General features: G+C 38.8%; 1 protein-coding gene and 2 long non-coding RNA genes across 4 annotated transcripts in view; 1 reads left to right on the forward strand and 2 right to left on the reverse strand.

Annotated features, from left to right (window-relative positions):
• Positions 1-14,850, reverse strand: part of LOC138049124 (neuropeptide FF receptor 2-like) — a 63,900-nt gene extending 49,050 nt beyond the window's left edge. The window contains exons 1-2 of one of the 2 annotated variants that reach the window (XM_068895258.1): positions 14,835-14,850; positions 3,261-3,435 (exon numbers count right to left, since the gene is read on the reverse strand). The gene's annotated coding sequence lies outside the window, so the exon portion shown is untranslated. Of the gene's footprint in view, positions 1-3,260; positions 3,755-14,834 lie in introns of those variants that run through there. The other variant, XM_068895260.1, reaches the window with a different exon arrangement.
• The window catches only part of LOC138049126 (uncharacterized), a 15,077-nt gene continuing 3,682 nt past the window's right edge, over positions 11,106-22,500 (forward strand). Inside the window, exon 1 of the long non-coding RNA XR_011132305.1 lies at positions 11,106-11,359. This is a non-coding gene — a long non-coding RNA (uncharacterized lncRNA). The remainder of the gene's footprint in view (positions 11,360-22,500) is intronic.
• LOC138049127 (uncharacterized) overlaps positions 20,041-22,500 on the reverse strand; it is an 11,702-nt gene continuing 9,242 nt past the window's right edge. Inside the window, exon 3 of the long non-coding RNA XR_011132306.1 lies at positions 20,041-21,147. This is a non-coding gene — a long non-coding RNA (uncharacterized lncRNA). The remainder of the gene's footprint in view (positions 21,148-22,500) is intronic.

Raw genomic sequence — 22,500 nt, forward strand, 5'->3', positions numbered from 1 at the left:
TACCGATAGAATTCCTCAATCTGCAGCTGGCTTTGCAAATTATCTCCGGAATAAAGCGGAATATTTCCTAACACGCGCGCGCATTAATTTCTAAAGGAGAGTCAGCATCTCCTCCGAAATATGATTTTTTTTACTAGCATCTCAGAACAATTGCATTATTTTCCCGCAATATTACATTTTTCACCCATATATCTCAACCCCACTCTTAGAGAGAATCTCCGGGGAACAGTCCTTCAGACAAATGCAGCAAATAAATTTAGACATTACATCCAACTTGCGAGCGAGAATAATGAAAAGTGAATGAAAATGCTCTTTTAAAGTTTATTATATTTTGCCATGCAAGCCTCAAGCCAGAGACTCAGTGGCAAGCTTAATTTGATATATTTCTTGCATGATATTAATCATAGCAAACGCTTTTTTTCCCCTTGTAGGTTAATGTTTGATGCATATGGTTGTGTGAGGGAATCAATAGAAAACTTATCGCGAGGGGTACAGAGAAACTATAAACTACATTAAAATTTATTTATGTCACAGCAAAGTTTACTTATGCCGATTGTTGGTTGGTGACAAGCCTCCTTCTGGCAGCCCTTTAATTATAAATTGAATTTACAATTTTGTGAGGACGACAAAAGGAAACGATAGAACACACAAACAAAGATTGAAAGCATTTGTTTGCTAGAGTGTGCGCTTCAGTTATGAACAGGGTTAGACCTATCACTGCGATCGCATGACATATCCACATATCAAGGAAACACAAAATTACGGAATAAGCGAAGATTACCCTCGGAGTCTGTGATTCCTTAGGTCAGCGCTAGACTAGCAACGGAAGAAGCGTGCTAAAGAAGAAATTTAGCTGTGTCAACAGAGCTGAAAAACGACTGTGCAAGTCACTGATCCGGGGCAATCAACGCAGGCTCAAGGACGCGCTCATTCAAAAAGACCATATGTTCGCCGGAAAATGACAGCCGTTGATTAAATTTAAAAAATAGGTCGCTGTTCGAAAGATGAGAATTTTGTTAAAATTTTTGACGAGTTTTAATGTTTCTCTAAAAATTGAGGTGGTGTAGAAATCGTGTAAAAAAAATTTTCGCGCGTCTAATGCGCCTTTCCTGTGACTATACGGTAAAGTAACCAGCAATGCCGCAATGTTTTCTTTTTTGTGTTGGCTTTCTGTCGCAAGTTTCTCCTACATTTTTGCAAGTTGTTGGTTTGCAGAGAGGACCAGAAATTCCCAGAAAGTCTGCTTTGGCGTAGTCGGCCGGTGGCATTGATGAGAGCTTCGAACTTATCGGTGGAGACTAGTTCGCTAAGTGGTTGCGATACAGGACAATGCCTGATTGTCGAACCGACAATCTTCCAAAACTGAGCAAATGAATTCAACTCCTATTTTACCAATATATGTTCAACTCTGGCTAATACTAACAGTTTATCAGCTCTGGATCTTTCCACTCAACTAGTCAATCACATTTACAGAATTACCCCTACTCTACAGTTATTTACCGTCAATAAAGAGCTCCTATCCTATTGTTTCAAGAACTACATCAAATTGGGAAAAGCTTGTGGCCCTGATAAAATCACTGGCAAAGAACTGCAAATGCTGGATGATGTCTTCATTGATAACTTTCTTAACATTGCAAAGAAGAGCTTTGATGATTGCATGTTCTCATCGCAATGGAAGACACCAGAGGTTCACTATATAAAAAGGGTAGTTCTCAGGACTGTGGAAATTATCGTCCAACTTCACTTCTAAATATACCAAGCAAGTTATTGGAAAGCATTGCTTGTTTTCAACTTGATTCTTTTCTGAACCAAACAATCTAGTTACTGCCTCCCAATGGGGCTTCAGAAAGGGTAGATCTTCTGAGTTGCTGCTTCGTAGCATGACAGAGAGATGGAGGCTTGCTTTAGATGAAAGAAAATCAATTGGCATAATCTTTATTGACTTCCAAAAGTCCTTTGACTGTGTGTGTCATCAGATTTTACCTCAAAAACGCCAAGCTTCAGGTCTATGTGATGACTCATTTGACGGGATTGTTAATTACCTGAATAACCGCCACCAGTTTGTGTCTATTAATGGTACGAATTCTGAGAAAATGAGATTAACCCCTGGCGTACCCCAAGGTTCCCTGTTGGGCCCAAGACGTTTTAGCTAGCATCTTTACAAATGACCTGTCTTTGTCCCTTGACTCAAAGATAGAAATGTTTGCCGACGACTCCACTGCCTGTATTATTGAAAACTCTTGCATCAACTACTTACCTGGTCTAAATTTAACTCCATCTTCATCCACCCGGCCAAGTCTGAAGAAATGTTCATCTCAAAAACACCATTCATCGGTCCAATCAGACTCATCACTATAGACAATAAACCCATCAATTGTGTTTCCAGTTCATCTTGCTTAGGATCCAAACTTGATAACAAGCTTAACTGGTCTCCTCACATCAAAATGGTTACTTCAAACTTCAACGCAAAGATTTCTAAGCTTAAAGAGATGAAGACCTTCAACCGATCCACTTTGGAATCTATTTATTTTGTTTATTTCAAAAGTATCTTGCCAAGTGTGACTTGTTGGATATCTTTGTGGGGATCTTCCAACTTGTTGGCTGACCTCGAGGACTCGCACATCCGTGCTGCCAGACTGATTCACAATATCAGCATATCTTCCCCGAAACATGAAGCTCTCAGCATGGCAAAATGGTCATCTATACATTACATGTATAAGAGAAGACGTGCCTGTATTGCATACCAGACTTTTCATAACTTAGCTACCGATGACATCAACAATTTATTTACAAAGCACGAAACTTCATACAATTTCAGAGATAATTTAAGATTGGAACCTGTGTTTTCTAAATCCAAAGCCTTACATGATTCTTTCACTCATCGTGCTAGCATTGTTTGGAACTGCTCACCTTGCCAGTTAAAAGTCCAAGCCTAGCTATTTATCTTTCAAGGCTAGCGTTAAGCAATTCTCTAAACGCATTGACCAAATTACTTTCGGCACAAACTCTAATGCAACCAATAATATCAGTGACGAATTTATGTATCAGGCCATCCCTTTTTTTCTCCGTTTAGCGTCTTCCGACCGACCGAAATTTTTGGCATTTTCCACAAAAAAAAGTAGGTAACGACGTTTTTAAGCCATTTTTATGTCGCATAGGAGTTAATTCACTTAGTGTAAGGTACAAATGTAGATAACAGGGCCACATCAGCATTAGGAAGTTTGACCATGCGAAGAGGACTAAAGACACTGCTTACTCACTCAAAGGCAACAGCATTGTTTGGATTTCTCGGTGACTTTTTGTTCCACACTGCCAACATCCAATAACATTATTGTGGTTTATTGCTGGAAAAAAAGGAGCTGAATTTCTTCTGGATCCTTTTAGAGTTAACATCTCACAAAACTGCCACAAATAATACCAGGTGGATCCATCTCCCTAAGGATAAAAAAATGAAAATTAATGTTATTGTCCATGAGATGCATATTACAATGCTACAATCTACAATATCATAAAATCAGGAAACTGCACATGTCAGTTTTTATGGTGGCTATGAAAATTCTGAGTAGTACAAAAAGTCATTCTTATTGCACAACCAAGACAAAGAAAACATGACGAAATAAAAATATAAACAGACTATAAACCACACATTATAAACCAATGACCCTCAACTGTTTACTAAACACAGCTCTTAGATTTGAGACTTTCATAATTTTGCCTTTGACGTTCGGTTGAACATAGATTTGCAAATAATGGCCAGTCAAGGGGGAAAGCAAAGTGACATAAATGTTGACACCAAGAGTGTTGCATTATTACAATAATAAAAATATATTATTATTTAAAGGATGTGGAACCTAGACTACAATTAAGTTGCTCAGGTGCCACTTTCTGGCCATTTTCAAAAAGTATTGCTCAGTCAATAATCCTAGGATTAACAGGAAGCAGGGCCTTGACATTGCACTTTTATTCAGCAAATTGTTCTTTTCCTTATATATGGATGTACCATTAATTAACTCGCTAGTCTGCCGAACATGGGTGTATCAGTTGATTGCACAGGGTATTTTGGTGGTTCTGTAACACAAAAATACAAGCCTCACTACGTCAATAAACAATGTTATTGATGGTAATGGTAATGAATTTAAACTATAGCGCATTTTCTATAAATATATTCAAATGCGCTTTACAAGCAAGGGATCTATGGGTGAGATCGGACATCAGCATATACAGGCGCCGCTGGCAGCCGCTATCAGTCCATTAGCGATCTCACCCAGAACATGACTGAATGAAATGAGTCCTGACCACAACACCGGGAGCTCCATGCCCTACTCTTTACGAATAGTGTGTGGGTTCTTTTACGTCCCACTGGGTTGTGAACATTGAAGGGTTGTGAGACGGGGCCTACGGTTTATAGTCCTTATCAGAGAAGACTTGAAAGTCTTAACCATTTGCGGATGTAATTACAAAGGCAGCACTTTCTCCTCAGTTATTTTAAGACCCTGAGTGTTGGTCCGGCCAGAGTCGAACTCACGATCTCCCGCATGACAGCCCGATGCTCAACCAACTGATCACACTATTGTGCAACTAGAACCTCTCCTGAGTGTAATCTCAGAGGCCAGTCTTGCAACCAATTTACCTTTTCATAGAAGAAATGCTCTGAGCCAGGGACAAACAACTTCAATATTTACTATGTACTCCAGTACTTGTGTTTATTCCAGCTTCACAAGTTGACAAAGTGTTTTTTCTATTAGGCAGCGATTTCTATGGGGGCAGTCAGGAGGTTAAGTGGCTATTGCAAAGTGGCAGCACTCTAAATGAACTGCTGCCTTAGTGCAAGAAGGAGGTTGACAAATTTCAAATATGCTTAAGGACTAATGTTACGTTTAACTAACTCATTGTAAATATAATTGGTTGTAATGGTGATTTCAGATAACTCTGCCCAATATATCTTGTTGAAGAAAACTGTAGCGATTGCATGGGCAGTATCCTAGTGTGCAAACCTAACCAAACGTTCTGGACACTTCAAAAACAAATATGGAACACTCAACGTAGCCTCCGTTAGTTTCTGCAGCGCACATTCACAAACATTTACCTGAGTTTGGACCGTAAGGCCCAAAAATTCCAGACAAATATATTACACACATCTGATGTGTCATTTAAATGACATCGCCATGTTCTCAGTTTAAAATTCACACCGTCAAGAGTTATAAAGTGACAAAGGCACAAGACGAGATCAAACGAATCAAACGCACACAGTTGCGTTCATTTGCGCGATTTGCGCGGCTTATCTGGCGCATGCGCAGTCGTTTTTCAGCTCTGTTAGCTGTGTCAAGAGTCCATTACCCAAGAGTAAGAATCTAGTATCAGGTTTGTCTCCATCAGCGTCCGAAATGTGTCTATTTTTAATCCAAGTTTTGCGGGAAAAAAACAATAGACTAAATCGGCTAGAGTGAGTTTCAATCGAGTATCGTAAAACCAAAACCAAAGTAATTACTTTAGTCAATCAAAAAGTACGGAGACAATCCGGTAAACCAATCAAAACTAGAAGTAATTACACGTAGCCGACTCATAGCGCGGTAAAATGTGCACGCGCGAGCCACGATTGGTTTCGGTTTCACATCTGATTGGTTAAAAAAGTGGCGCGAGAACTTTGAACCAATCACTGAGTGAAGTAATCATAAACCAAAGCAATTCTTTAATTACTTTCGACACTCAATTGAAAACCGCTTTAACTCAACGATGTACCCAAACCAAAGGGTTTATGTTGGGTACAGCATTGAGTTACTGATTTGGTCTACTGTTTATTATTCCAGCAAAACTTGGTTAAAGAATACACACTTTTCTGGTGTTAATGTGTCAGGTGATAACAACAACTCGGCTTAGCAATGTAAGAATATATACAAAGTCACTTAGTCTGGGTGATTGTACAGTTCTTGGATATCTAGTGCGGATAGGGGGCTCGATGATGTCACTTTCCGTGCACTTTGTGATCCCTGTGTCACTTGCCCGACTCGTTGATTCCCAGGTTTCTTCACTGAATCTGAAGCTTCCATGTACAGTTCAAATCTCTGCTTCCACTTACGCCAATTATTTTGCAACATTCCTATAGGGAAATCTTTATTTACATTTTTTGCCGCGTTAGCACCAGGATATCGTTTTCTACCGAAATTTCGGAGTGCTGTGCCAGACATCTTTGCCAGTGCATCATGAGAACTGAGAAGACCAGAGAGAAAAATCGATTGGTTTTTTTTTGTTATATATGCAGTAGCAGGAAAATCCTTCAAAAACAGACTTTTACAGTGTAAATATCAAGAAATGTTGAATGCGCTTATTGCATAGAGATCATACAGAGTTTGCCTTTAGTAATCTGCAAATGTAAATCTCAGTATTCTCTTACTTACATAATAACGTTCTTTTGACAAGAACAACTGACGAAACGCCAGTTTTTGCTACAAGAATAACAGCGAAAAAAGCACTACTTTGTCACGAATTTTCTATAACGAAAATTTCTTCAGAAATCATAAGTCTACATTAACAGCACACACCAGGGGTACTCCTCAGTATCTGGCTAGAAATTTTCTTCTCACTTTTTGAGAGGTCCGGTCTCGTGCTTCTCAAGTTGCCTCGTTCATGCCCAAAAGAATCCTGGGTAATTCTGCCATTCCGTGACAAGGGAAGACCCGATTCTCATTTCATAGACTTTTTTATAAGTGCCACCCTGTCCTACCAGCAAAATACCGCATCCATTGAAGTTTTTAGCTCTCAAGACTGGCCCAAATTGTATCGGTAGGTCCTGGAATTCGTCCACAGAGAGGCCAGAGAGACAACTTCACTCATGAACTGCCAGCTTTGCAACAAAGCATTTCAGGCGTCCCAGTCTGCACGAAACCTTCTCTCACCTCTGTCTCCAGAAGACCAGACTCGTACGGTTCTTACATCTACGTTTATACCTGTACAATCAACTGAAATGCCAATTCCTTGTAAAAACCAACATCGTTTTTTGGTATGGTAAGCATCGAGGAGCCAGAGCATTTGCGCATGAGCTGACGGAATGTTTGAACAAGAAAAAAAAATGCAGTACCTCCAGACGTGGCGCTGGAGCGTCGTACCAAACGAGTCATCCCGGGATTTCGGCCCGTGCGATCGCTTTTGGACACAGTTGGCCCTTCGTTGCTTTCTGCTACCGACCTCGCCTCCCGGTACGGCATTGAAGGAGGGATATGTCGGCCCCTAAACCATATGAGACAAATTCCACGCCTACTCACAGCTCCAGACCGCCCTTGTCATTACAATTTAGCGTAACATTTCGATGGCTTATATATTCAAGAGAAAAGTCATTTTATCTGACATATGGTAAGCACTGGAGTCGCCGATTACAAAGTGTACGCACGCGCCCTGCTCAAGGTAACATACACACATGCTTAGAGTTTATTTCGTCTCGAATTTCAGAGAAATTACAATAGCTAATATCTTGCAGACATTACATTTACAGCTAAAATACATAGCCCATACGGATACATAATTAAACATGAAATATTTAAAGAAACAGCGATTTTCAAAAAAAGCAGCTATACAAAATGCGGCCTGGATTCTCATTTTAAAACCTGTTAACTCATTCAGTACGAATAAAATATAATCAGGTAGTGCATTCCATAACTTACCTGATACTGAAGTAAGAAAGAGAATTAAGACCATAATTGGTTGGTAAAGGTTGATTGAGGAACAGAATGTAATTTCCCGCGAACATCATGAGAACTGAGAAGACCGGAGAGAAAACTCGGTTGTTTTCTTTTGATATGCAGTAGTAGGAAAATCCTTCAAAAACAAACTTTTATAATATTAATATCAAGAAATGTTGAATGCGCTTATTGCATAGAGATCATATAGAGTTTGGCTTTGGTAATCTGCAAATGTAAATCTCAGTATTCTCTTACTTATATTATAACGTTCTTTTGACAAGGACAACTGACGAAATGCCAGTTTTTGCTACTACAAGAATAACAGCGAAAAAAGCACTACTTTGTCACGAATTTCCTATAACGAAAATTTGTTCAGAAATCATAAGTCTGCATTAACAGCACACACCATGGATACTCCTTAGTATCTGCTAGAAATTTTCTTCTCACTTTTTTCTCCGGCCACGCTTCAACCATTTGATGAGGTCCAGTTTCGTGCTTCTCAAGTTGCCTCGTTCATGCCCAAAAGAATCCTGGGTAATTCTGCCATTCCGTGACAAGGGAAGACCCGATTCTCATTTCATAGACTTTTTTATAAGTGTAGGGCCACCCTGTCCTACCAGCAAAATACCGCATCCATTGAAGTTTTTAGCTCTCAAAAGTTGCCCAAATTGTATCGGTAGGTCCTGGAATTCGTCCACAGAGAGGCCATAGAGACAACTTCACTCGTGAACCGCCAGCTTTGCAAAAAAGCATTTCAGGCGTCCCAGTCTGCACGAAACGTTCTCTCACCTCTATCTCCAGAAGACCAGACTCGCACGGTTCTTACATCTACGTTTATGCCAGTACAATCAACTGAAAATGTCAATTCCTTGTAAAAACCAGCATCTTTTTTGGTACGGTAGGTATCGGAGAGCCAGAACATTTGCGCATGAGCTGACGGAATGTTTGAAAGAGAGAAAAATGCAGTACCTCTAGACGTGGCGCTGGAGCGTCGTACCAAACGAGTCATCCCGGGATTTGGGCCCGTGCGATCACTTTTGGACGCAGTTGGCCCTTCGTTGTAGGAACAGCTCACGAATGGGCGAGCGCCAATAATACTCGCTCCTGATTGGCTGAACGCACTGCTTCTACGTTAAGTTGGTTTCTTCATTTTAAGCAAAACAATATCTTCGCGTTGCATTCGCTAAAATGCTTTAAAGGATCCGAAGAACTAGATACTCCGGAAGGTGAATTTTTGAGTGATAAGAGGAAGAGCAAAAGATTTTTCTCATAAAAAAGTTTAAATCTTGGGTGGACTTGCATGGTGCCGGGCGTACCGGGATTGTGAGGTTGTGCAGCTCACCAAAAAGGGTCAGAGAACATTTTGCCATTGATGGGATGAACGAGGGGCTCAAACTTGGTGGAAGAAGTCCTTTCTGTAGAAAAACTGTTTGCTTTCTTTATGGATGAGTGTTCTCGAGTGGATTCTTATTTTCAAGTAGTAGAAACCTCAAAAGCACATGTGAATTTAATAATTTAAAGATTAACATTTGGTTAAATCGTTGTTGCTTTTGTTCAGGAATGAAACTCGATTTTTTTTCTCGAGCGGGTATAAATAGCAATCATCTGTACTCGTGTTGGACCTAAAGAAGTAGTTGGCTTGTTTGTCTGTTTGTTTGCTTTTTTTGCGAGCGAAGGGTGTTTTTACTCCGCATAACTGATAGTTTTTCGAAGTGCATCAACAATGTTAAGAAAATTTTGCCCTCTATGTTATTAACAAGTAATCGCAATAGGTCCTCGTAAAATTAAGGATCAATATCACTTGTGTTTTCAGAAGTGGCTGAAATTGCCCTCGTTGCTGCGCAACCAAGCAACTTCTGAAAACAGGCGTGATATTAATCCTTAAGCCCTGGCCAAACGGTAAATGTTTGACGACCAAACATCATCAAACATTCTTTGGTGATCAAACATGTTGATGTTTGAAGCCATGGCCAAACGGTTCAAACATGTTTTATCACCCCATGCGCGAGCCAAACATGTTTGATACACCTGGCCAAACGAACCAAACATCACCAAACAAACATGAGAACAAAAGAAATGTTTGATGTTGTTTGATCGAATGTTTGATGGAGTTCAAACACGATCAAACATCATCAAACACCATAAAACATCATCAAACAAGGTCTTCAAACGGTAAAATGTTTGATCACCAAACAATGTTTGATTATGTTTGGTCGTCAAACATTTCCCGTTTGGCTAAGGCTTTAATTTTACTCGGCCCTCATGCGATTACCTACACAAATGTTTTCTTTTGTTTTCATTAACAAACATATCTGTTGATCACGTGAGCGAAAACCAAAAATAGATGGTTTTCAACCTGTCTCTAGAGACAGATTCTAGATTCTTCTGTTTAATGCCAAAAATTAACCTTTGTAGCCTCGCTACGGAGCAAATTTCAAAATAGTTTTGTTTCAAAATGAGTGCAGTAGGTCCACTGAATTAACATAAAAGCAAAAGAATGTAAAAGTGGTCGCCATTTTTTAAAGTGGTCTATTTGCTAATGGGCGAACAAAAGGAGAAAATGGAAGATCTTTTGTTTTCGTCCACCAACATGGCGACAATGACGTAACGCAAAAACCAGCTTGCCCCTCTAGAAATCGACACTCGAACCAGCTTGCTTAAAAAAAGTTGCAAGTATTGAGACGGCAAACTCCAAGGCTTTTGGATGAAGCTTGAGACAAGGACTGTATGGATTACCAATGAAATCACCCTAAGTGAATTTTGAAAATGAATTAAGAATTTTAAAAAAAGATAATGGCTATAAATTCATCAAATAATTTAACTTGGATATCGATTTTAAAAAATCAGCAACAAAGGTCGAATTAACTAATTTACAATTCAGCGCAGGACCGTCAGTTTTCTTGCATTGGCTGTCCTTGCGATGAAGACCGCTGATATGTGAAGGGACTACTAAGATCAAATCAAAAGGACGGATTCGTTTGTGATTGATGGACCTAATTACGTTAATTGTTAAGTGAAGTGAATACCTGATACGTCAGTTCTCATTCAAAAAGCACTCGGCTATTGTCCTCGCTTTAAACAGACAACGATAATAGCATGAAATGATGTATTTTAATCTAAGAACAGCTGGGATGTTCCGCCTTGTTAATTTTGTTTTGTAGTATTATTTTGATCTGAAGATACCAAGATTCATTTCTCCCGACCAAATTTCTCTTGGCTCAGTAATCAAGTGATATTGTGCGTTTTTCAAACTTAACAATTGCGAATAGCACTTAGACTTTGGAAGGTAAAGTTTCTTAAATTAGATAAAAAATAAACACCGGGCTATTTTGTAATTGTTCAGCTGTTTACGACATCTAAGAACTGATTAATTCACAGGGCACCCCAATCTTTTGGACTTTCGTTTTCGAAATAACTGAAGCGAAATGAAAACAGCCTATGGGCTGCAAGAAGGATTAATGACATATTAACTAATTAATTAAAATGGACGAGAGCGACGGATGTTGTGATTCTCTTTGGTCGAGGAACACAGCATGCACTTGGCGAAGTTGTGAGGGTTTACATGCCTTCGTTTTACATTGATCTAAGTTCACATTATAGTCGTTTTGGTTTCGTGGGACGACAAATCTTGGCCTGGAAAAACACTGGAACAGTCAGGCATCAGGAAACATTTAGACTATATTAAGGTAAGGGACTGTTTTGTAACAAACTTGCAGACGGCGAACAATGAGTAAAACTTGGCCCTGATTTCCGTGACGAAAAAATATGGAAACTTGTTTCACGGTGTGTAAAAGAAAGTTCGACTTCTCCGAAGATTACAGAGTTTAAATGACTGTCGTTGATGCAAAGTCAACCATGACAGTAGATTTTTGCGCATAACATAGCAAGTTTTATAATGGAGAAAAGGGTTTGTTTTGAAAAGTCACTAAGTGTTTTTTAAATTACGTTAAAACTACTTCAATTAATACTATTTTACTGTCAATCACTGTATTCAAGAAATGTAGCTTGTAATTCTTTTTAAGACTTCTTGTCAAAATAGAAAATGTTTCCTGATTTGACCACTGCTCATTTGATTTGTCTCAAGCTGTTTATTTGTTTCTTTTGCTTGTAAGAAACAGCTCAAACTATTGGATATTCATGGACTATAGATTCGCTTACGAAAACGATGACTTATTTCGGGCGCTTCGATACAGTAAAGTCAGTGCCGAAATTCATTGCAAAGGGACTCTTTCAGTGTTTCGTATTTTTGCGTGGGAAAATATAATAAAATTTCTTATCACTAAGTAAAGGTTATTAAAGAGTCTGAACATTAATTCCCGGTATTGAAAACAATTGAGTGTAAATTTACGATCAGAACCGTTTAGATACAAAGTGAACTCTTTGTTGGTCATTACTGGGTTAAACCCTGCACTACTAACAAGCTGAAAATCCAGCTTGGTTTTTTCCGTCTCATTATCAATCTCCTCGGGAGGGCTTATTTTGACGAGTGGTTTAGTACGCAGTTCTGATTCACCCCTTAATTCAGACATTGTGAAATCCCTCTTGAAGAAAAAGTTCATATAAAACTGATTTGAACAAAGTGACTGTAGCTTGGGAGATTCAGCAAGTTCGCAATGTTAAATCACAACTCGGTATTGGTGGAATGTGCATGATATTTTATCACTGGCATGATGTGTTGAAATATGTGGGTACAACATTACGTCTTACCATTCAATGTGACATTTCTAGTGCCCCCTTAGTCTTAATTTTGTAGCAAATTGATTTTGCCTCACATTTTCTTCATTCAAATGAAAGCATTCGCAATTTTCTCTTCTCTTAGAGTCTGAAAAGACGGCAGTCTTTTAAGTGTAACCAAATATTTAAAAACTAGATGTTGTTGATTCGTTTTAGGCACTTGAGATTATCCATTTTTCTTTTCTTATATTCTTCGCCTTTCTTCATTTATTTTCTTCCCGACCATTTCTGAAAAGAACATGCGTGATGCGCTTCTTTCATGCTAAAAGTTCATGCGTTCGCGCTTTTAGATTCTTCCATCTCAAACCACGTGGAATTTAATTTATCTTGGACCCCAAGCCACTTAATAAATAGCGTTTTTGTCTCAGTTTAAAGGTAGAAAAAGTTAGTTTTCTCTCGAATTTTCAGTTTTCTAACTAGGCGGAGATAGATGTGTGATTAATTATATTCGCATCGAACTAAAGCAGACGACGCGCGGCAAACTGAACCTAAGGGGTCGTATTTTCTGCCCATACTCTTTCAGCGAAGAAATCTTTTCAGGGTGATGATTCCAACTTTTTTCGTTCGTTTTTTTTTTTGTTTTTTTTGTTTTCATTAAAGAAGTAATCATGTATTACATGTTAAACTCTCCTTACGATCTCAAGGAAGCCCAATTTCAATGCAGTTTGAATTTGAAAAGACAAGAGAATTTCAAAGGGAATCAATCACAGAGCAATCACTAACTTGTTTACACATAAAGAGGGGCTTCAACTTTATGGTGTTCGAGCTAACCTTTAATTCGGAGACACTGAACAAAAGTCATATAATAATAACATGATAGCTGAGACGCGAAAGTTATACGTTCGTTTATCATGATTATTTTAAATCCCAACTGACTGTTAGGCTTCACAGTGCAGTGAGACTGCATGTTTGAATATTGTCTGTACTGTGTTAGGCTTTTCATCTTGTTCTCCTTTTACATGGAGAGGTTAATTAACTCCAAGTCTTGCTAACGATTTTCTGAAGACTGCAGCATCAAAGGCGATGTGCAGTCCAAACTGGGAAATTGGATGCGGTAAGCCTAAAGCCCATCGTATCTGTTTGCTTCAGTACACAAAATTTCAACAGAATATTATTTTACCTTCCAGTCAACAAAGCGTCCATTCATTTTCTACTCGATTTATGAGACAATATTCTGCAGATTCAGTTTCCGGGATTTAAACAAATCCAGGGAACAAACATACAGTTACATATACCTGGTTAATATTCCTTTCTTATTGCGCGGTAGAATCGCGAGATAGAAAAAGCGATCATGCGGATTCAAGAGCCGTTCGGCTCTTCAAGCTCGAGATAACAGCTCAAATGGGGTCAAAAGTTATGTTTGGATGGCCAGTACCTAGACTTTATGATAAACGTCCATGATGAATTTAGTGCTAGGAAATTTTGTAAGAGGAAGTAAGTTAGATAGGCTGTTTCTTGTACAAATTACAAGGGTCTATTCCCAGCGCCTTCGAAGAGCCGTCACCATCGCTATAAAGAATATAGTTCGTGTCATATATATATTGTAGGCAACTGTTCATTTGTCTTAATTTGACTTTCCAACCAAGAAAAAAGCTTAAAGTTCTCTTGTTCTCCCATAGCACATCCCTTAAAGGGTTTCACCTCAAAAATGACAATTACAAGATCACTGATTTTTTTATTCTATCTAGTTTCATTGGTCAATTAGGAATGATTTGGCAAAAGTCCGAGATACCAATTCATAATTAAACGTAAGGACATTTTTTTTTTACGGTCCTAAGTAAGAGTTAACACGAGCCCAGAAGGAACCACATTTTAAAGGACAATAGCTGTAGAACAAAGAGGTTCAATGCGTTTTTCGCTTCACCGAGGCACGCAACTTCCATGCAATGCCCATTTGCTTTTGTATGTTGTATTTAAAGAAAAAAGAAGATCACTAGTCTTTTGCCTGCAATAGGAGTGAACGAAGAGACCAGGTTTTCCGTGTACTGTGCATCACTGTCCAATTCAATAAAATGGAAGTTTCCATTTAGATATTATGCACACTGTATCATAAAAAACTTGAAATCCAATTGATTCATCAGACTCCTTTCTTCAAGCTATATGTTTTACCTTGGATAGCAACACTTTGAATCACGGAAATTTAACCTTGACTCAGAGATCTAAGGCCCTAAGAAGAAAGAGAGCTAGATCACCCCGCCTTGCGGCATATGGGCAAGACAAAAGAAAGATTAAAGATTAATCCGACAAGTCCCTCTTATTACCCAACCTTTAGATGCTGAACGTGTTGAATAGCACAGATTCGCCGTCAACTGTTGTTACTTTTGACAACATTTACGTAGTTTCAGTGGAAAGGATTTAAAGACAACAACTAAATGTCAATTTTCTTATCTCTTGGTCATGTGAACCGACTTCTTTAGTATTAAATACCTCGGCAATCAGTTTGTCTCCCTGAACTCCACATGGGCGTGGCTCTAGCAGATGGATCTTTTTAAAGAGACAGCGTTTTGCACGGGGCAAGCGCTTGTTTCAGGAGATTTTCCCAGCAGGTGAGGGACTTCCCTTGGCCTCAATAGTTTCAGAATCTGCGAGATAAACAAAAGACGTAATCACGAGTTAAATGCTTTAAAGAGCCGGTCTCACATGCTAGCAATGAAGTGTGCACCTTACATGGCCTGTTGTCATGCCACACCAGTTGGAAATTAGCGTGGAGTTTTTCTTTTAAAAAGAACAGCAGATTACAAACGCATTGCTTCACGAGAACAATGCAAAAATAATAAAGCGGGGTCACATTACATGGCTTACAAAAGTCCATACTAGCGGGGGAACTTTTGTTCTCTTCCGAAGCAAAACTACTATCAATTAGAATTACTCGGACAAGGCAAAAAAACGCGGGTCCTTATTTCTTTCACACAGCGGGCCTTTTAAGATGTTCTGTCTCCTTGGGGCCCTTGTCAGCACCAATGTACCGGCTTTCAAAGGAAGGTCCTTAAATGTTAATACTGACAGAGTGGTAAATAAGCGTTTTAGCGTCTTGCACGAGGGAAATTAAGGGAAGGCGCGGTCGTCATGCGTCGTTTGAGATGGAGAAAAGTAAGCGCGTGGTAGCTGAATAATAACACGAGAGGCTCTTCTAAGAAAACAACGGTTTCGACTCCCCCCTTGAACGGCAAGAGCCGGATATAACATTTTCAATTTGTTACTCATGACAAACTTTGTCAGGGTCTCGCTTCGGTATGCGAAAGGAAAGAGTTCATTTTAATAAATGTCAGAGGGTGTCTCTTGACAACACCTTGTTTGTCTATACACATACCGGCGTGCTTCCAAGTGACACCGGTGTGGTGGTCTGGCTTGGTTTCACAAAGTTTAACTTTAGAGGAACACATTCAAATAGAAAAAATGAGATTTAAGAATAATTGCTATTGTATGTAAGCTGATAAATGTAATTTCTACGCTTCCTTCTCCCCTAGCTGAGAGGGTTTCACTAATAGATGAAGGATACAACAAGTTTTAAAACTTATTGAGAAGTTCTTGGACCTTTATCCAAACAACTCAGCACGCTCAAAATCCTAACAAAAAATACACACCATAATTTAAAGTTTACAGCATCTGTCCTTTGCTCGTGGAGGATTATCCAAATTTGAGAGAAGCAGGAATTAATCAGCGGGATACTTAACCGCCTGTTTCATTAACTACAGCTTTTGAAGGGGAAAAGCATGTGTCCTTTTTAAAAATCCTCACTTCATGGGCGCATCATGATATCATGTGTTTCTGACATGCGCATAGTTCGTTTCTCACATGGCTGACAGAACGTCGCGTTGCTTGCCTCTGGAAAGAACAGAAATGATGTAGACGTCTTAATCTTTCAAAATCTCATGCTCTATTTTCCTTTTACCAAAAATTGTCGAGAACTTTTCAGATATTACGATTACTTTCTGCTTTCCTGATCGTTTAGAGGTCTACAATGGAAAACAAAACAGTTAAACCAAATGGCATTCTCTCGCAAATAGTCCGAAACTAAAACAACCAAATATAACAAGATAACATATCCGCAAAACATCTTGCTAACTTAAAATACGAGTGTAAGCAAGACGGTGCACAATAAACGAGGAAATAAATTAAACGTAATATTGCGGTTCTTATTACAAAAGTGATTATCAAACTCCTGGGGGGATGGGTGGGGGACCTCGCATATGAAGGAGCGGGAATGCTCGTCGAAATTGTTTTAATTAAACCCCAAATGGAGACCAATCTGGGCTTGGCCCAGGCTTTTTGGACTCCCAAAAGGGAAAAAGAGACCATATTTAAAAAATATAACGGCTACATATGGGCTACATATGATGGCGTTTTGCCTAGAACACCTTAATTGACACAAGAATCCGAAATCTACACCTCTAAGCGAGACCATGATTATCCCCGCCCCTATTTGCCCACCCCCCCCCCCCCCTCCCGGATCAAACGTAACAAAGATGATGAGTATAGTAGCCCGAGACTGGAGAGCCTATCATTATAGCTTCAAGGAGAAGCAGCTAGGAAGGCAACCAGCATTGAACTGTTCTTGAGTAGATTTCACGATTATAAAGTAATCATCTCTGATCATTTCAATTCATAGGAAACACTGTTTTAACAATGACCAAGCAGATATATAGAGACTTTTTAAGACCTGATTGTGTACATGTGAAGGAAAAAAACGTAAGCTCATTCTGAATACCAAAACCACATCTTACAGGGCAATTTTGGCCCCCGGCTCATCAAGAACCGGCACAAGGTGATAATTATTTATACCCAGCATCATTTAGAGCCCATGTGCATGAAAGAACGATTTTAACAATAACTTTTACTCTTGTTCTTGATGCCTGATCTCTTTGCACACTAGCTTTGTTAGTTAAGGTATTGCACTTCCTAGCTATTAACAAAATTTAACACGCTTCAATCCCATTTTAAACGTCATATACATGCACCATGGCAGAGGTTTCCATCGCTGAAGTAAGGAATAAAATGTCTCAGTTTTCGAGAGCGGCGTTTAAGTAGTCCTTCTGAATGTCGTTCGCAAAGTGCATTGGACATATAGCTTGTGCAAGAAGGAACAAGTGAATAATAATAATTATTATTATTGTTATTGTTATTATTAACTTTATATATTTGAGTGCCAACTGTATTCAGCACTAAGGCGCTAATTGGGGTGCAGAAATCAAATCAACCCTCATTAAACGCTGGGTCTAAGAATCGAACTCGAGCCACATTGGTGGGAGGCGAGTGCTCTCACAACTGCGCCATCCCTGCTTGAATGCTGAAAGTCCCGAAACACTGGCCTCGCGATCGATCGCTTTGTGAGTTTCAAAAAAGCAAAATCAATCGGAAAGAAGAAACTTTTCCCTATTTGACTCATCCGGATTTGGCCCAGTGTAACAGAATAAATTTAAGGTAGACTCAAGAGTCCCATGAACAATTAAATTGATCGATGGACATTTTCTCGAAATCTTTTGTCTCGCTACTTTCAAAAGGAAAAGCATTTATAGGAAAATAGGTAATTAAAATAACCTGTTTACGAGACAAACTGCAGAAATTGCAGAATAGAGCAGCCCGTTTGTTGACATTCTCTAATTATGATGCTGATGCAACTGAGCTACTCGAGTTTTAAGGGTGGGAAAATCTTGCACGCGAGCAGGAAATTCATAAAGCCACCATGGTGTTTAGATGTCTGCACGGGCTAGCTCCAGAGTATCTGTATTCAAAGTTTACGTGGCGTGACTCTGCTTATGACCTCAGGGACTCAATGTTCCATTACCGTGCACTAATTACTATCGAAAAAGCTTTAGTTACAATGGCGCCACATTATGGAACAGTCTACCCTGCGATATAAGGAACACAGGTCTCTGGGGGTATTTAAATGTAAGATCAGTGACATTCTTTACGCACGGCATTCACGGAAAACAGCTTTTAGTTATAGTATACAGTATGAATGTTAAATATTTTAGCGTATGTGATATGTATTTTTATGGCTGATGAATTGATCGTGTTTAAATAAAGATTATCATCATTGGGCTACGAATACTGTTTTCTGGACTTAGTTTCTCAGTACTAAAAATCGCTTTTGAATTTCGTAAGGCATTTGGACAAGCTTTCAAGTCCTTAGCTTCTAACTCAACAAGATCACTCTAAAGTTTATTTTTCTCGACTCTTAATTTCAGCTAAATGCCGTCGAATAATCAATTTTCTGAGTGGCAATATGTCGTAATGCAGTATGCCCAGATTTAACCAGACAGAAGATATATCTCTTCAGCTAGACTGTGAACTGTAGAAACGTCACGACGTAATTGCTAAAAGTAAGGAAATCAACCCATGAAACCTCTCTATTATTTCGCCTTTTGTTTCTTCAAAACAAAGGACCAGCTTTTTAATACAAATGTGGGTTGTCGTTTTGCCAACGACTTGTCGTGCCCAAATCATTTTCAAGGTCTTTAACACGACTTTTCCGCATTTAGGTCCTTAACTGCCATCTCATTTTATTAATTACCTTTGGATGAAAGACAGGTTCTAGACAAACCAGCAGTGTTGCTTTACACATCAATCCGTATAAGGTACACTACTTTTATCAACTGGCACCCTTAAGCATTTGAAGGCGGTTCAGACAAAAAAATTGGACTTAAAAGAAAGCGTGCCTCCACAGGCTATTTTATTTGCAATTTAACACCGACAATACGGTTGGGCAATGCCTAATAAATTTGCCTCGAGAATCGGAAAGTTTTGAAGAAAGTAAGAGTAGTACCCACACCTCTGCCATTAAAGCAATTGTAACTGAGAAAAGAAGTGAGAAAGTTGCTCAGAAATCGTTCTTTTCGAAAGTATTACCGGAAAAATGTATTGTAAAGTTACACCAACCCAATTAGCTTGCGAAAGCAAAAAGAGATTAATGGCATAATGAGCTATTGTCAGCAGGCTATTAAATATTACAAGGTAATGAATAGGTCTTATTTTCAGAGTTACACGTGTTAAGACTTGAGAAAAAGATAAAGATAGAGTTCACTGCGGTGCCAATAAATTTAACGGAAAAACAATTTGCCAGTATTTCAAACACGTCTGAGTTATCTACTAATCTTATACCAATTTTGACCAGAACATTTAAAGACAATAAAATAATTGAAGAAAACAATTTAACAAAGAGAGCGGTGGTCGGAAATACGGCTGAAAAATTAGGGGGGGGGGGGGGGGGGAAGGAGATCGTCTGGCAGGTCTAATGCTTCCAAAAATAAGCGAACAGAATACAAGACAAATAGCAGTTAGGAGATCGAACAGCAAATAACGCAGAATAGAGATTTTTGATGTTCTGTGATGATGACAACATGAGATTTTCCTTGTTGCTGGTGTGTAGTTGAAAGGGAACAAAGCCCTTTTTGTTTGTGGTTGAGTTAGCGGAACAACACAATAAACAGTGAACCGAGAGCATGCCATCATGGATGGAGATGTACGGTCAGTCTTCTTCTGTGCTAGTTTTCAACTACGAGCAACTGTCATAGGTTCCGAGGAAATCGCAGTGAAAACAGTGATGGTCTGTGCTCAGAATAAAGTAAATGAACGCAACACGTTTAATAGGTGAATCAGAACAAAAGAGTTGGACAATTCTCTAGTAAAAAGGCTTTCATTAGATCTTCTATCCAAAAAATCGTATTTACAATGGTTTGGTCAACTACGATGAGATAATAATTTGTACAATTTGTACAATAGTTCTTATCTTAAAATTATCATAGAAGTTGTTTAATAAAGTTATATAACAGACTGAGTTATCATTGAGATACCATCAAACAAAGAGAAATGCAAAATAATAATTTGCTTCAAAGCTAGAGGAGTTAAATCCCCTAAAATCGTTTGTGATGGGCCATTTAGCCTACAAGGGTTTCGGAACTGATTCCCTTCCCAGTTCTTATGAATTTTTTTCTCAGTTTTTCATCATCACTTTCGATTTCTTTTTCTTCTTCTTGTTCTTGTTCTTCTTCTTCTTCTTCTTCTTCTTCTTCTTCTTCTTCTTCTTCTTCTTCTTCTTCTTCTTCTTCTTCTTCTTCTTCTTCTTCTTCTTCTTCTTCTTCGTCTTCTTCCGCTTCTTCTTTTTCGCGGCTTCTTTTTCTTTCGACCGTCGTCCTAGTATCCATCCTGTTCAGATTTAAGTTATTTTCTTCCGTGGCGCATGCAAGTACTTAAAATTGACATTCCATTGTCCTTCCTAAGCACCATGGACATCGCTCTGCATGGAGATATCAGAAAAACTACTTTGTGTGAAAGGGACCGCCAAAAAAGTTATTGTATCCAGTAAAAGTACAACTAAAGTTTTCAATTTCTTCAACACATTCGTGTTTGTTAGCATGCAATATTTCGGAGAGATCTCGTATGTAATCCTGGGCAAGCCTCAGCAGTTCCAATTTCGTTAACTTTCGCTTGTTGTTCGTGTTGGGTATGACCCTTCTGAGGGCCTCCATGGCGTCGTTGATGGCTTGAATCCGTCGGCGTTCACGATTGTTCGCTCGGATTCTCCGCAATCGAGGGTCAAGGGGATAGGTCCTTGTTGACTTTCTCGGGATGTGTTCGGATTTTCCGGTCTGATAAAAACCAGGTGTATCGCAACTTCCAAAGGACGAGTTCTCGACTATCTCTTGAGTGTCTGGCTTCAGTGACGCCTCTTTTCCACCATTAAAATGCCATTGAGATCGGAACGTGACTTCCTTCTCCATGGAAAATTTATTTCTTTTCCCTGGGGTATAAAATTCGAAACTGATGTTTACTTGTTATTCATGATAAATTGAATACCAAATCTCAATATTTAAAAAAACTAACTTCATGTACCACGGTTTTCTGCTTAAGGAACAGAAAACCCTCAAGTTCATCAAAACGCCGAATTTAAGGTAGAAAAAAAATTGTACGAGTAGCTGTGGCAAAAAAGTTTAAGCCGTCGAAAGACGTTGAAAGAACCTGTAAGAAAGCACTTACCTGAGGTATTCAGTCAATTATATTCCTTAAGTTTCAAATACTTGTGCAGTGTATTGAAAGCTCAAGCGCCTAGATATTTTAAATCAATCCCTTACCCTAAAGTCTTTTTTATTGCCATTGGACAAAAACGGGATCATTCCTCCAATCAGAACTCTTTATTTATTTACAAGTCATTTCTAAGACACCGAGTCACTGAGACTAAGAATGAACTTTGTGTAAAATCATTTTATAATAACCGGCACAGTTGTGTTGATGTGATTATTTTTATTCACTTTAATAAACCTCAGCTCATGTTCTAAGGGCCAACTGATTCATTACTTATGTATCGTGTATGTATATTGTCACTTTCACAACATGTGTAAATCTGGCAATCAATTTTAAATCATATTCCACAACCCTTGTCCTGGCAACCGCTATGCAAACATTCCACTTAGTCCTCGTTACTTTTTTCTTCCCTTTTTTCTTTTTGTTAATGATAAAATAAGATTATCAGTCGTCTAAATGAATTGAAGCCCAAATATTGGTTTTAGCCACAATTTAGAACCCGAATAGGTATGACTATTAATTCGTGCTAGCGATTCTTTAAGCATCTTTGGGTGTTTCGATATGCGAAAAGGTTACAGATTTTTTTATTGTTATGTCTGCATAGCAAGACAGTTGGACTTAAAACAAAAGGGAGTTAAGAATCCCGTTGCTTTCCTGCAAGCAGGTGGCTTCGGAAGTCCTGATTGGACATCGTGAAGCGGCAAAAGACTGTGGAAACTTTCCCACGGTTAATATCAAGATCACTTTAAAACACATGGCTGAAACAAAGGAAATTCATCCAGCACATGCTTAAGTTTAGTTGGCAAGAAGGGTAAACAATGCTCTATAGCTGATGAATAAGGGTTTCAGCACTTTTCACAAAGATGCGAACCGATTTCATGCTGTCACGGTTTGCGAAATGAGCCTTAAAGATTCTCCACAGTCTTGAAAACTCTTGTCCATCTTTGCCTTTCTTCTTTACTGTTTGGCTTATTGTTTTCGCTATAGGTTTGCGATTCATAAAAGAAAAATCAGAAGTGCTAGAAAATTCATTCAGGAGCCAATATTGTAGCTAAACAATAGAATTCTTAAA

This window comes from Montipora capricornis, chromosome 5 (assembly GCF_036669925.1).
Source record: "Montipora capricornis isolate CH-2021 chromosome 5, ASM3666992v2, whole genome shotgun sequence".
Taxonomy (NCBI): Eukaryota; Metazoa; Cnidaria; class Anthozoa; order Scleractinia; family Acroporidae; genus Montipora; species Montipora capricornis.